Source organism: Pristiophorus japonicus, chromosome 11, assembly GCF_044704955.1.
Source record: "Pristiophorus japonicus isolate sPriJap1 chromosome 11, sPriJap1.hap1, whole genome shotgun sequence".
In the NCBI taxonomy this organism is placed as follows: domain Eukaryota; kingdom Metazoa; phylum Chordata; class Chondrichthyes; family Pristiophoridae; genus Pristiophorus; species Pristiophorus japonicus.
The window spans coordinates 14,263,030-14,276,480 of NC_091987.1; the positions used below are offsets into that span (position 1 = coordinate 14,263,030).

Below are 13,451 nucleotides of genomic sequence, written 5' to 3' on the forward strand. Positions count from 1 at the left end.
GGAGAAAGATTACACAGTGCCACAGTACAGCGGGACCTGGGGGTACTTGTGCATGAAACACAAAAGGTTAGTATGCAGGTACAGCAAGTGATCAGGAAGACCAATGGTATCTTGGCCTTTATTGCAAAGGGGATGGTGTATAAAAGCAGAGAAGTCTTGCTACAATTATACAAGGAATACTGCGTGCAGTTTTGGTTTCCATATTTACGAAAGGATATACTTGCTGTGGAGGCTGTTCAAAGAAGGTTCATTTGGTTAATCCAGGGGATGAGGGGGTTGACTTATGAGGAAAGGTTGAGGAGGTTGGGCCTCTACTCATTGGAATTCAGAAGAATGAGAGGTAATCTTATAGAAACATATAAGATTATGAGGGGGCTTGACAAGGTGGATGCAGAGAGGATGTTTCCACTGATGGGGGAGACTAGAACTAGAGGGCATGATCTTAGACTAAGGGGCCGCTCATTTAAAACTGAGATGAGGAGGAATTTCTTCCCTGAGGGTTGTAAATCTGTGGAATTCGCTGCCTCAGAGAGCTGTGGAAGCTGGGACATTGAATAAATTTAAGACAGAAATAGACAGTTTCTTAAACAATAAGGGGTTATGGGGAGCGGGCGGGGAAGTGGAGCTGAGTCCATGATCGGATCAGCCATGATCGTATTGAATGGTGGAGCAGGCTCGAGGGGCCGTATGGCCTACTCCTGTTACTATTTCCTCGATTCCGAGGGACTGCCTATGATGATGACGCTGGATCAGCAGTTAAGCTGCCCTACAGGCCTGGATCTTTGAACCCCTTTACCTTGGGTTCTGCACACTCGGCGTGAGCTTTCTGGCCATACAGCAAACCACGCTATCGGAAACTTATCACAGGGCCTCGGGTCTGGCAGTTGCTAGATATTTAGTGTGACCTTTTGTACTTTTCGAAGAGCAGAGCCGTGTGTTATTATTGTAAGTAGATTTGAACTTGAGGGACAAGATGTTACCAGACTTCTCGGGCGACTCTGAGCGCAAGGTCACAGAGCGGTGTGTGGGGTGAGGTCCGGGAGAGGCCAAGTTTAGTTACTGTGTAAGTAGGTTTATCTCAGCACTGGATTTGGTTACACTACAACTGTGGGCTCCAATTCCCGTGGATTTTTGATCAGTTCAGTCACTGATTCCTTTTTTTTCCCTGCTGCAATGTAAAACCTTCGAGCTTAGTAACCGATTCTTGGCTGCTGAATAGCTCCGGGGTCCCCTTGTCAAACGATTGTTCCAAGTCTTAAAATTCTCTTCCCTGTCTTCAAATCCCTCGCCCCCTCCCTATCACTGCAACCTCCTCCTCCAGCCCCACAACCCTCCGAGATCTCTGCGCTCCTCCTATTCCAGCATCGTGCTCATATCGGATTCCCACCGCTCCACCGTTGCCGGCCGTGCCTTCAGCTGCCTGGGCCCTGAGCTCCAGAATTCCCTCCCGAAACCCCTCCGCCTTGCTCTCCTCCTTGAAGACGCTCCTGAAAGCTTTTGGTCACCTGTCCGAATATCTTCTGAGGTGGCTCCGTGTCAAGCTTTGTGATAACGCCTCCTGTGAAAGACCTTGAGACATCTTACTATGTTGAAGGCGCTATATCAATGCAAGTTGTTGCTAAAGGTTTTACAGTGACGCTGCTGTTTTGTTGTTTCCCCGAGCTGTGCGTTAACCGCCCAGATTATCTCTCTCCTTCACCCTGCTTATGTTTATCTATTTACTCCATGACTTCTATAGAACAGCTCAATCAGCAGAGTCGAGCAGTTTGATGGCACGAACAAGGAAAGAACTTGCATTTCCATAGCGCCTTTCACATCCTCGGGACATTCCCAACACTTAACAGCCAACAAACTGCTCTCAAAGCACAGTCGCTGCTGGATCACAAGTGAGCGCAGCAGCCAATCTGTGTCCAGCAAGCTCCCACAACCACCAATAAGAGAAATGTCCGGATAATCTGTTTTTAATGGTGTTGGTTGAGGGAAGGAATGTTGTCCCAGGACACCAGAGATAACTCCCCTGCTCATCTTCAAACAATTGTCATGGGGGAGGCCCTTTGCATCGACCTGGGCAGACAGGGCTTTAGTTTAGCATTTCATCCGACAGACGGCACCTCCGACAGTGCAGCACTCCCTCCACAGTACTCGACCCGAAAGTGCCAGTCTAGATTACGTGCCCAAGCCTCTGGAGTGGGCCTTGAACCCATGGCCTTCTGACTCGAGGTGAAGCGCTCCCACTGAGCCTATTGGATGCTGAATTTTCGGTTGTGTGAGGTGAACTTGTTTTTCCCCCTCTTTCTCGTGATGCTGCCACAGGGCAGTTCTATAACTGCCACCCTCCCTCGGGCACCTTGCCCACGTGGCCATTCTTCGGGTGCGAGCCTGGACAATGAGTTGCTGGCAAGCTATTCGGCCAAGGCAGGTGTCACAGCCAAGCCCCACATGCCCTGTGCCCGACACGTGTACATCTGATTTGCGGGGGGGCCTGGGTCGTGATCAATGGCAGGGGACACTGGCTGATTTCTTAACTTCCTTCCCAAATCCAGAGGTGCTGAAGTTGGAAGAGTCACAAAATACCAACCCGGCTGCAATTAGTGTCGGCCGTGGCTCAGTGGGTAGCTCTCTCTCTCTCGCCTCGGAGTCAGGAGGTTGTGGCTTCAAGCCCCACTCCAGGCTCACACTCTAGTGCAGTACTGAGGGAGCGCCGCACTGTCAGAGGTGCCATCTTTTGTATGAGATGTTAAACTGACACCCCGTCTGCTCTCTCAGGTGAATGTGAAAGATCCCAGGGCACTATTTCGAAGAAGAGCAGGGGGAGTTCTCCCCGGTGTCCCGGGCCAATATTTATCACTCAATCAACATCACTAAAACAGATGATCTGGTCATTATACCATTGCTGTTTGTGGGAGCTTGCTGTGTGCAAATTGCCTGCCGCGTTTCCTACATTGCAACAGTGACTGCACTCCAAAAGAACTTCATTGGCTGAAAAGCGCTTTGGGACGTCTGGTGGCTGTGAAAGGCGCTATCTTATAGCCTTTTTTATTTTCTTTAACTCGGCATAGATTGGCGGGGTGGGGTGTGGGGTTATGAACTTTCTGAAGGAGTGATGTCTCTCCTGTATATCGAAACATTGAGAGCCAAGGTCACCACAGACGGCCTCTATGTATCCCCTCGAGTACACGATAGCCACTTTGCTTTAGTTAGTTTGTACCGTACAGTGTGCAGTGAGACAAGAAGGCCAAGCGTTAAATCTCCATGGGCAAGGTCATGACCTTCCAACGCTCTCCTGGCCGGCCTCCCATCTTCCACCTTCCATAAAGTTGAGTTAATCTACAGCTTGGCTGTCCGCGTCCTAACCTGCACCCCCTCACCCCTCACCCCTCACCCCTCGCCCCTATTGTCGCTGACCTACATTGGCTCCCCATCCACAAACGCCTCCATTTAAAAAAAATAAAATAAAATAATTCTCATCCTTGTTTTTAAATCCCTCCATGGCCTCTCCCTGCCCTATCTCTGTAATCCCCTCCAGCCCCACAGCCCTCAGAACTCTGAATAGCTCGAATGTTGCCCTCTTGTGTATCCCCATTGTCTGTCGCTGCACCGTTGTCTTCAGCCTCGAGGCCCTAAGCTCTGGAACTCCGCCTCTCTACCTCGCCTCTTCCTCCGAGACCCTCCTTAAAACCTACCTCTTTGACCCAAGCTTTTTGTCTTCTCCTTGGCTTCGGCGTAATTGCTCCTGTGAACATAAGAACGTAAGAAATAGGAGCAGGGGTAGGCCATTCGGCCCCTCGAGCCTGCTTCGCCTTTCAATAAGATCATGGCTGATCTGATCATGGACTCAGATCCACTTCCCCGCCCGTTCCCCATAACCCTTTGCTCCCTTATCGCTCAAAAATCTGTCTATCTCCGCCTTTAATATATTCAATGACCCAGCCTCCACAGCGCTCTGGGGCAGTGAATTCCACAGATTTACAACCCTCTGAGAGCGGAGGTAAGCCCTCTTAAGGCGGAGATAGACAGATTTTTGAGCGATAAGGGAGCGAAGGGTTTATGGGGAGGTGGAGCTGAGTCCATGATCAGATCAGCCATGATCTCGTTGAATGGTGGAGCAGGCTCAAGGGGCCGTATGGCCTACTCCTGCTCCTATTTCTTGCGTTCTTAGAAGAAATTCCTCCTCATCTCAGTTTTAAATGGGGCGACCCCTTATTCTGAGACTATGTCCCCGAGTTTTAGATTCCCCCCTGAGGGGACACATCCTCTCTGCATCTACTGTGTCAAGGCCCCCTCAGATTCTTGTACGTTTCGATAAGATCGTGCCCCTTGCAATGTTTGGCCACGTTCTCGGCGCTGTATAAATGCAAGCTGTGGTTGTTGCCTCTCGCGGGACCCCTGAGTTTGCTGGACTGCTCTCCGGTGGTGTGCCAAACATGGCGCTGCGTCGCCGAGCCAGTGCACGTGGGTCATGTGACTGCGGTGAGCGCCGTGCGGTGGGACTGCGGTTTCTGACGTGGGCTTCACGGCGGGCTTGCAACCCACTTGAAACTTTTAACCACGTGCAAAAAAGGTGCCCGCTGTGTTTCAGTGGGCCGCACCCTCTCCTCGGAAGGCCGTGGGTTCAAGGACCACGCCAGAAACTTCAGCACCATAATCTAGGCGGACACTCCCAGTGCAGTGCTGAGGGAGTGCTGCACTGTCGGAAGTCCCGTGTTTCAGATCCGACGTTAACCCGAGGCCCCGTCTGCTCTCCCAGGTGGACGTAAATGATCCCATGGCCACTATTGGGGATGGAGCTCGCCAGTGATGCCTACATCTCGGGGTCCAATAATTTTTTTTGAAGAAGAGGAGCAGGGGAGTGCTCCCCAGTGTCCTGCGGCCATTGTTTATCTCACAATCAACCCCACAATCAGATTATCTCGTCATTGTCACATTGCTGTTTGTGGCAGCTTGCTCTGCGCAAATTAGCTGCCCACTCCCAATTGTTAAACGATGCTTCCTGCTAAAGAGGGAGGGAGGGAGAGAGAGCAGAAGGAATAGCAACAGAGGGAGCGAGTGATAAGAGGGGCAACAGGAATAAGATCGACAGAGAGGGATAGGATAGAGTGTGTGTGGATGGCGGCTGAGAGCAGGATCAGGCTCGGCTGTGATGCTGTACTTGGTCGAATAGCTCACTGTCTAGGCCAGTGGGTGAAGAATAGAGAGCGAGTTTTATTTTTGGACCCAGGATATCGAGTGCAATTCTCGCTGACCCTGACGGCGATGGTCTGGCTCGGACAGATAGAGTTGTTGGCTCGAGAGGGTCAGTCCCTCACTCGCTCCCGACTTGTTTTCCTTTAACCCAGTGAGGTGCCACAATAACGGCGGTGGGTACAGAGTTCAGGGGACAGCTCATTTGCATCAAGACTATCGTTGCCATGGTTACACTTATATTATGTAAGATAATTAGCCACATCGCTTCACAGGACAACGAGTTTAACATACTGGAAAATGTATAGCTATCGACCATCTAACTACCATCTAACTAACTAACTATTATTTATCTATCGCCTAACTATCCCCAACTTTTTCTCATCTATCTATCCTATTATCTATCGAGCTATATTTAACTATATCTATATCTATTTATGAAGAAACATGACATGCACAGAAATCCACCCCGCTCCCTCCCCCCTGTCACACTCCCTCCCGACCCCCCTCCCCCCCTCCCCCCGTCACACTCCCTCTCTTTCCCCCCCCCCCCCCCCCCCCCGTCACACTCCCTCCCGACCCCCCCCCCGTCACACTCCTTCCCCACCCCCCCCCCCGTCACACTCCCTCCCCACCCCCCCGTCACACTCCTTCCCCACCCCCCTGTCACACTCCTTCCCCCCCCCCCCCCGTCACACTCCTTCCCCCCCCCCCCCCGTCTCACTCCCTCCTCACCCCCCCTCCCCACTGTCACACTCCTTCCCCACCCCCCCTCCCCCCCGTCTCACTCCCCCCCCACCCCCCCTCTCCCCCCTGTCACCCCCCCCCCCCCGTCACACTCCCTCCCCACCCCCCTCCCCCCCGTCACACTCCCTCTCTTTCCCCCCCCCCCCCCCCCCCGTCACACTCCTCCCCCCCGGTCACACTCCCTCCCCCCACACTCCGCCCCCATGTCACACTCCCTCCCCACCCCCCTCCCCCCGTCACACTCCCTCTCTTTTCCCCCCCCCCCCCCCGTCACACTCCTCCCCCCCGGTCACACTCCCTCCCTCCCCCCCCCCCCCTGTCACACTCCTTCCCCACCCCCCCCCCCCCACCGTCTCACTCCCTCCCCGCCCCCCCTGTTACACTCCTCCCTTCCCCCCCCCCGCCCCCTGTTACACTCCTCCCTTCCCCCCCCCCGCCCCCTGTCACACTCCTTCCTTTCCCCCCCCCCACCCCCTGTCACACTCCCTCCCCACCCCCCTCCCCCCGTCACACTCCCTCTCTTTCCCCCCCCCCCCCCCCCCGTCACACTCCTCCCCCCCGGTCACACTCCCCCCCTCCCCCCCCCCCCCCCCCTGTCACACTCCTTCCCCACCCCCCCCCCCCCACCGTCTCACTCCCTCCCCGCCCCCCCTGTCACACTCCTCCCTTCCCCCCCCTCACCCCCTGTCACACACCCTCCCTACCCCCCCCCCGCCCCCTGTCACACTCCTTCCTTCCCCCCCCCACCCCCTGTCACACTCCCTCCCCACCCCCCCCGTCACACTCCCTCCCCAGCCCCCCCCTCCCCCCTGTCACACTCCCTCCCCACCCCCCCCGCCCCCTGTCACACTCCCTCCCCACCCCCCCCCGCCCCCTGTCACACTCCCTCCCCACCCCCCCCCCGCCCCCCCTGTCACACTCCTCCCTTCCCCCCCCTCACCCCCTGTCACACACCCTCCCTACCCCCCCCCCGCCCCCTGTCACACTCCTTCCTTCCCCCCCCACCCCCTGTCACACTCCCTCCCCACCCCCCCCGTCACACTCCCTCCCCAGCCCCCCCCTCCCCCCTGTCACACTCCCTCCCCACCCCCCCCCCTCCCCCCTGTCACACTCCCTCCCCACCCCCCCCCCCCAGGTTATGAATTGGAGGGACTGCAAGATTCTGCCAGCAATCCTTTGTTTATGTTTTAAATGAAGACTAAGAAATCCTTGCAATTGCACTGTAGAAGGACACTTAATAATAATAACTTTTATTTATTTAGCGCCTTGAATGTAGTAAAATGTCCCAAGGTGCTTTGCAGCAGTGTTGCAGACAAACAGATACATTTGATACCGAGCCACCAAAGAAGAAATGAATGCCGATGACCAAAGGCTTCTTTAAAGAGGTAGGTTTTAAGGAGCGTCAAGCGGCACTTTAGCCTTCGAGCAAATACTTCTCCGCACGGCATTCCGAATATCTGTTGCAGAATACTTTTGGGGGGGGGGGGGAAATAACGTTCAGCCGCCACACTTGGATGCGGAAAGCCAGTCATTGCATCTTGGATTCTCACTTCCAGCCGTAAGAGCCGTTCAGTTCTGATTGGTCGGGGAGGGTGAGGCCAATCAGTTCATCTCTGGTCTCGGTCTCTGTTTACTTAAAGTGACAGACTCCAGCTGTTGTTAACGGGTCACATGACCCTGCTGTGGGAGTGGCCAAGTGGGGAGAACTTGGGATGGTCGTTGGTAAAAGAACCAGCGGGGGAGAAGAGAAGAATTTTGCTGTGATCGGGAACGCGCTGCCTGAAAGATTCAGTAGTGACTTTCAAAAGGCAATTGGGTAAATTAGTTGAAGGGGGAAAATATGCAGGGCTTTGGGGAAAAGAGTGGGGGGGGAGTGGGACTAATGGGATCGCTCTTTCGCAGAGCTGGCACAGGCACGATGGGCCGAATGGCCTCCTATGCTGTATCATTGTCTGATCATACAGTGTGCATTACATGGCAAAATCATTTTATCCTGGTGAAACAGTAGCACAATGGTTATGTTACTGCACCAATAATCCAGAGGCCACGACTAATGATGAGTTCAATTCCCACCACGGCAACTAAAATAAAAAGCTAGTATCAGTAACCATGAAACTATCGGATTGTGGTAAAAACTCATCTGGTTCACTAATGTCCATTTAGGGAAGGAAATCTGCCGCCCTTACCCGGTCTGGCCGATATGTGACTCCAGACCCACAGCAACGTGGTTGACTCTTAACTGCCCGCTGAAATGGCCCAGCGAGCCACTCCGTTAAGGGCAACTAGGGTTGGGCAATCACTGCTGGCCTTGCCAGCGAGGCCCACATCCCGTAAATGACAAAAAACACAGTGTCACCTCCGACATACTATGAGTAATGCCACAGGAGGTCTCCAAGTCCACATTATGTTATCAAGTCTTGCATGCAGCACACATTCTGTCGGCTCCAAAGTATAGCCTGTGGTTCGACATGTACAACAATCTTTTAAAACCAGGCATTGGGCCCTAAACTTACAAGCAGTCTGACTGATGTCTAACCCTCTGTAACCCCCTCTAATTCAGGCCTCTGAATATCCCCGATTTCCATCGCTCCACCATCGGTGGCCGTGCCTTCAGCTGCCTGGGCCCCAAGCTCTGGAATTCCCTCCCTAAACCTCTCCGCCTCACTCTCCTTTTTAAGAGGCTCCTTTAAAACCTACCTCATCTGTCCTAATATAGTCATAGAAATTTACGGCACAGAAGGAGGCCATTTTCCCATCCGGTCTGCAGCCGAATCCCACTTTCCAGCTCTTGATCCATATCCCTGCAGGTTACGGCACTTCAAGTGCACATCCAAGTATTTATTTAAATGTGGTGAGGGTTTCTGCCTCTACCACCCTTTCAGGCAGTGAGTTCCAGACCCCCACCACCCTCTGGGTGAAAACATTTCTCCCCTCCTAATCCTTCTCCCAATTACTTAAAATCTATGCCCCCTGGTTATTGACCCCTCTCCCAAGGGAAATGGGTCCTTCCTATCCACTCTGTCTCGGTCCCTCATAAATTTTATACACCTCAGCCTCCTCTGTTCCAGAGAAAACAAACCAGCCTATCCAATCTTTCCTCGTAGCTAATATCTCAGTACGTGGCTCGGTGTCAAATATTGTTTGATAACGCTCCTGCAAAGCACCTTGGGACGTTTCACTATGTTAAAGGCGCTATATATATATATATATATTATGCTTGTTGCTGTTTTTGAAGACAACGCACCCTAAACGGAACAGGAACGGTCCATAGCTGACTCAACACTTTAAAGGCGGCATATCTATGTCATTATTTGCACAGACCCCACCGCTGATGCTTTACTGAGATCCTAACGATCGTATCTCCCCACCCTCCCCCCGGTCCTGCCGACAATCTCCCAGCCCGCTGTTGGCTAATCCCTCTCCTGTCCAATCCAATTCCTCAATAGTCTAATCTCTCTGTTGATCAGACGCCAGTGTTCTGGTGCATGGAGTCGGGAATGATGTCAGATTCTGGGTAGGGATGTAATTTAAGAGCTACCTGTTGCTTGTGCGGGAAGGTTTACGATCAGGTCAAGCGTGTTTACTTGTTATTGAAGGTCAGGTCAGATTGCATGGGAGATAGCATTGCATCAGAATGTAGTGTTTCTCCCCAGAGCCCCCCCCCCCCCGCACTTTCCCTATCGTTCTGCTTTTTCTATACACTATTGCAGTGCATCAGCCATGACAGAGTGGGCAGCACTCTTGCCTCTGAGTCAGAGGGTTGTGGGTTCAAGTCCCACGCCAGGGATTCGCGCACAAAAATCCAGTCTGACACTCCCAGTGCAGTGTTGAGGGAGTGTCGCCTTTCGGATGAGACGTTAAACCGAGGCACCGTCTGCTCTCTCGGGTGGATGTAAACGATCCCATGGCCACTATTTTGAAGAAGAGCAGGAGGAGTTCTCCCTGGTGACCTGGGTCCATATCAACAAAAACACACGATTATCTGGTCATTATACGTTGCTGTTTGTGGGAGTTTGTGCGCAAATTGGCAGCTGCGTTTCTCATATTAAAACGGTGACTGTATTGGCTGTAATGCGCTTTGTGACGTTTGTAGCCGTGAAAAGGCGCTATAGAAATGCAAGCCTTTCTTGTCGGGTTGTTTGCAATACAGCTTCTGTGAAATGAGCTTGGGCTGGAAATTCTAAATACAATTATTGATGGATATGAGCTAGGAGGGCACCCATTGAGGCATGATGGGCCGAATGGCCTCCGTCTGTTGTAAGATTCTCATCATCGGCAATCCCTCGGAATCGAGGAAGACTTGCTTCCACTCTAAAAGTGAGTTCTCAGGTGACTGTACAGTCCAATACGGGAGTTACAGTCTCTGTCACAGGTGGGACAGACAGTGGTTGAAGGAAAGGGTGGGTGGGACTGGTTTGCCGTACACTCCTTCCGCTGCCTGCTCTTATTTTCTGCATGCTCTCGACGACGAGACTCGAGATGCTCAGCGCCCTCCTGGATGCTCTTCCTCCACTTGGGGCGATCTTTCTTTGGCCAGGGACTCCCGGGTGTCAGTGGGGAATGTTGCACTTTATCAGGGAGGCTTTGAGGGTGTCCTTGTAACGTTTCCTCTGGCCACCTGGGGCTCGCTTGCCGTGGACGAGTTCCGAGTAGAGCGCTTGCTTTGGGAGTCTTGTGTCGGGCATGCGAACAATGTGGCCCGTCCAACAGAGCTGATCAAGTGTGGTCAGTGTTTCGATGTTGGCCTGGTCGAGGACGCTAACGTTGGTGCGTCTGTCCTTCCAGGGGATTTGCAGGATCTTGCGGAGACATCATTGGTGGTATTTCCCCAGTGATTTGAGGTGTCTACTGTATATGATCCACGTCTCTGAGCCATACAGGAGGGCGGGGTACCACTACAGCCCTGTAGACCATGAGCTTGGTGGCAGTTTTGAGAGCCTGGTCTTCAAATACTTTTTGTTCCTCAGGCGACCGAAAGTTGCGCTAGCGCACTGGAGGCGGTGTTGGATCTCATCATCAATGTCTGCCCTTGCTGATAATAGGCTGTTCTATGGGCAGTGGCTGAATCAAACAGGAAAAGTCCCAGCTCCCCCCCCCCCCCCAGTGTCGGGGTCTCTCTCTCTCTTCCCTGTGTTGGGGTCTCCATTGCTCGGCATCTGGGTCCCAAGGCCATCATTGTGTGCTGTACTCTGGTGGATTGCAATCCCTAGTGTTGAGTTGTGTTCCTCGGTGTGGGACCCATGGGGCAGGGTCAAGGGTGACAGAGCAGGGCAGGGTCAAGGGCCATGGGGCAGGGTCAAGGGCCGTAGGGCAGGGTCAAGGGCCACGGGGCAGGGCAGGGTCAAGGGCCACAGGGCAGGGTCAAGGCCTAGGTGTTCATGGCCTGGTACTACAGGGCAGGACATCATGGTTGAATAGAGTAGAAGAGAAGGTATTTTGGTACGGTAGCACAGTGGTTTTGTTACTGGACCAGTAATCCAGAGACACAAGTTGAAATTCCACCACAGCAGCTGGGGAATTTAAATTCCATTAATTAAATAAAAAGCCAGTATCAGTAATGGTGACCATGAAATCACCGGATTGTTGTAAAAACCTATCTGGTTCACTAATGTCTTTTCGGGAAGTGTAATGTATTTGCTTCATGGGTTCTTTGTTTAAGAATTAGTTGGTTTATCACACTACACATTACCAGTTCATCCACTGGAAGGAAATCTGCCGCCCTTACCCGGTCTGGCCTATATGTGACTCCAGACCCACAGCAATGTGGTTGACTCTTAACGGCCCTCTGTGGTTCAAGAAGGCGGCTCACCAGCGCCCTCTCCAGGGCAGTTAGGGACTGGCGATAAATGCCGGCCTTGCCAGCGATGCCCACATCCCAGGAACAAATTTTAAAAGATGCAGCACATCAGGAAGTCAGTCGTTGATGCCAAGCTTGAGTTGTAGATTGTAGGGGAAACGATGGGCGTAGTATCAGGGACTTGAGAGGGAATGAATTCGATTTAAGAGACTTGATTTTTAACACAGTGACTAACTAGGGAAGTGGAACAGGGCGCATTTGTTGGTGTGTGTGAGTTTGTGTCGGTTTATTCGTCTTTGTGAGTGTGTGCGTATGTCTGTGTCAATGTGTGAGTTTGTGTCGGTTAGTGTGTGTCAGTGCGTGTGTGTGTGTGTGTACGTTTGTTGGTGTGTGTTTGTGAGTGTGTGCGTGAATATGTCACTGTGTTGTGTGCGTTTGTGACACCTTGTTAATGTATTTTTTTAAACCCGTTCCTGGGATGTGGGCGTCGCTGGCAAGGCCCAGCATTTATTGCCCATCCCTAATTGCCCCTTGAGAAGGTGGTGGTGAGTCGCCTTCTTGAACCGCTGCAGTCCGTGTGGTGAAGGTGCTCCCACAGTGCTGTTAGGGAGGGAGTTCCAGGATTGTGACCCAGCGACGATGAAGGAACGGCCGATATATTTCCAAGTCAGGATGGTGTGTGACTCGGAGGGGAACGTGGAGGTGGTGGTGTTCCCATGCACCTGATGCCCTTGTCCTTCTAGGTGGTAGAGGTCGTGGGTTTGGGAGGTGCTGCTGAAGAAGCCTTGGCGAGTTGCTGCAGTGCATCTTGTAGATGGTGCACACTGCAGCCACGGTGCGCCGGTGGTGGAGGGGGTGAATGTTGAAGGTGGTGGATGGGGTGCCAATCAAGCGGCTGCTTTGTCCTAAATGGTGTTGAGCTTCTTGAGTGTTGTTGGAGCTGCACTCATCCAGGCAAGTGGGGAGTGTTCCATCACACTCCTGACTTGTGCCTTGTAGATGGTGAAAAGGCTTTGGGGAGTCAGGAGATGAGACACTCGCCGCAGAATACCCAGCCTCTGACCTGCTCTTGTTACCACAGTATTTATGTAACTGGTCCAGTTATGTTTCAGGTCAATGGTGACCCCCAGGATGTTGCTGGTGGGGGATTCAGCGATGGTAATGTCATTGAATATCAAGGGGCGGTGGTTAGACTCTCCCTTGTTGGAGATGGTCATCGCCTGGCACTTGTGTGGCGCGAATGTTACTTGCCACTTAGCAGCCCAAGCCTGTGAGTTTGTGTCATTTTATTAATGTATGTGTGTGCGAGTCTGTGTGTGTACTGTGAAGGAGATATAAGAGAACCTTCTTTCGAGGAGAGGTGACGAATAACTTAAAAGCGGAAGGATAAATTAAGAAAGCAAATCCCATGTGAAGCATCCATCAGTGACCTGAGTTCACCCATCACTGGCAATGAACTGGTTAACCACAAAGGATTAATTTTAAATCAAGAACCTGGGGGAGCGGGGGGGGGGGCAACCAAACATAACAACCTCTGAAGAGATTCCAAACGTCCTTCGTTTTACTTTCAAGGTTTGTGTCTGGGAAAGGCAGAGTGCAGCTGTGTGCAGGCAGCATGGCATTCGCTGTGCTCCTGATGGCACAAGGTCAGAATAACACACCTTCACAATCTCCGCAACAACACGGGGGGGGGGGGGGGGGGGGAGGAAGGGGGGGGGGGGGGAGG

The 13,451-nt window shown here is 52.6% G+C and overlaps 1 protein-coding gene across 2 annotated transcripts in view; it reads left to right on the forward strand.

The window, feature by feature from the left end:
• The window catches only part of nrip1a (nuclear receptor interacting protein 1a), a 51,591-nt gene that overhangs the window by 18,427 nt on the left and 19,713 nt on the right, over positions 1 to 13,451 (forward strand). The window contains exon 1 of one of the 2 annotated variants that reach the window (XM_070893242.1): positions 7,142 to 7,313. The exons of the other annotated variant lie outside the window; for it this stretch is intronic. The gene's annotated coding sequence lies outside the window, so the exon portion shown is untranslated. Of the gene's footprint in view, positions 1 to 7,141; positions 7,314 to 13,451 lie in introns of those variants that run through there. 2 annotated transcript variants of the gene reach the window in all.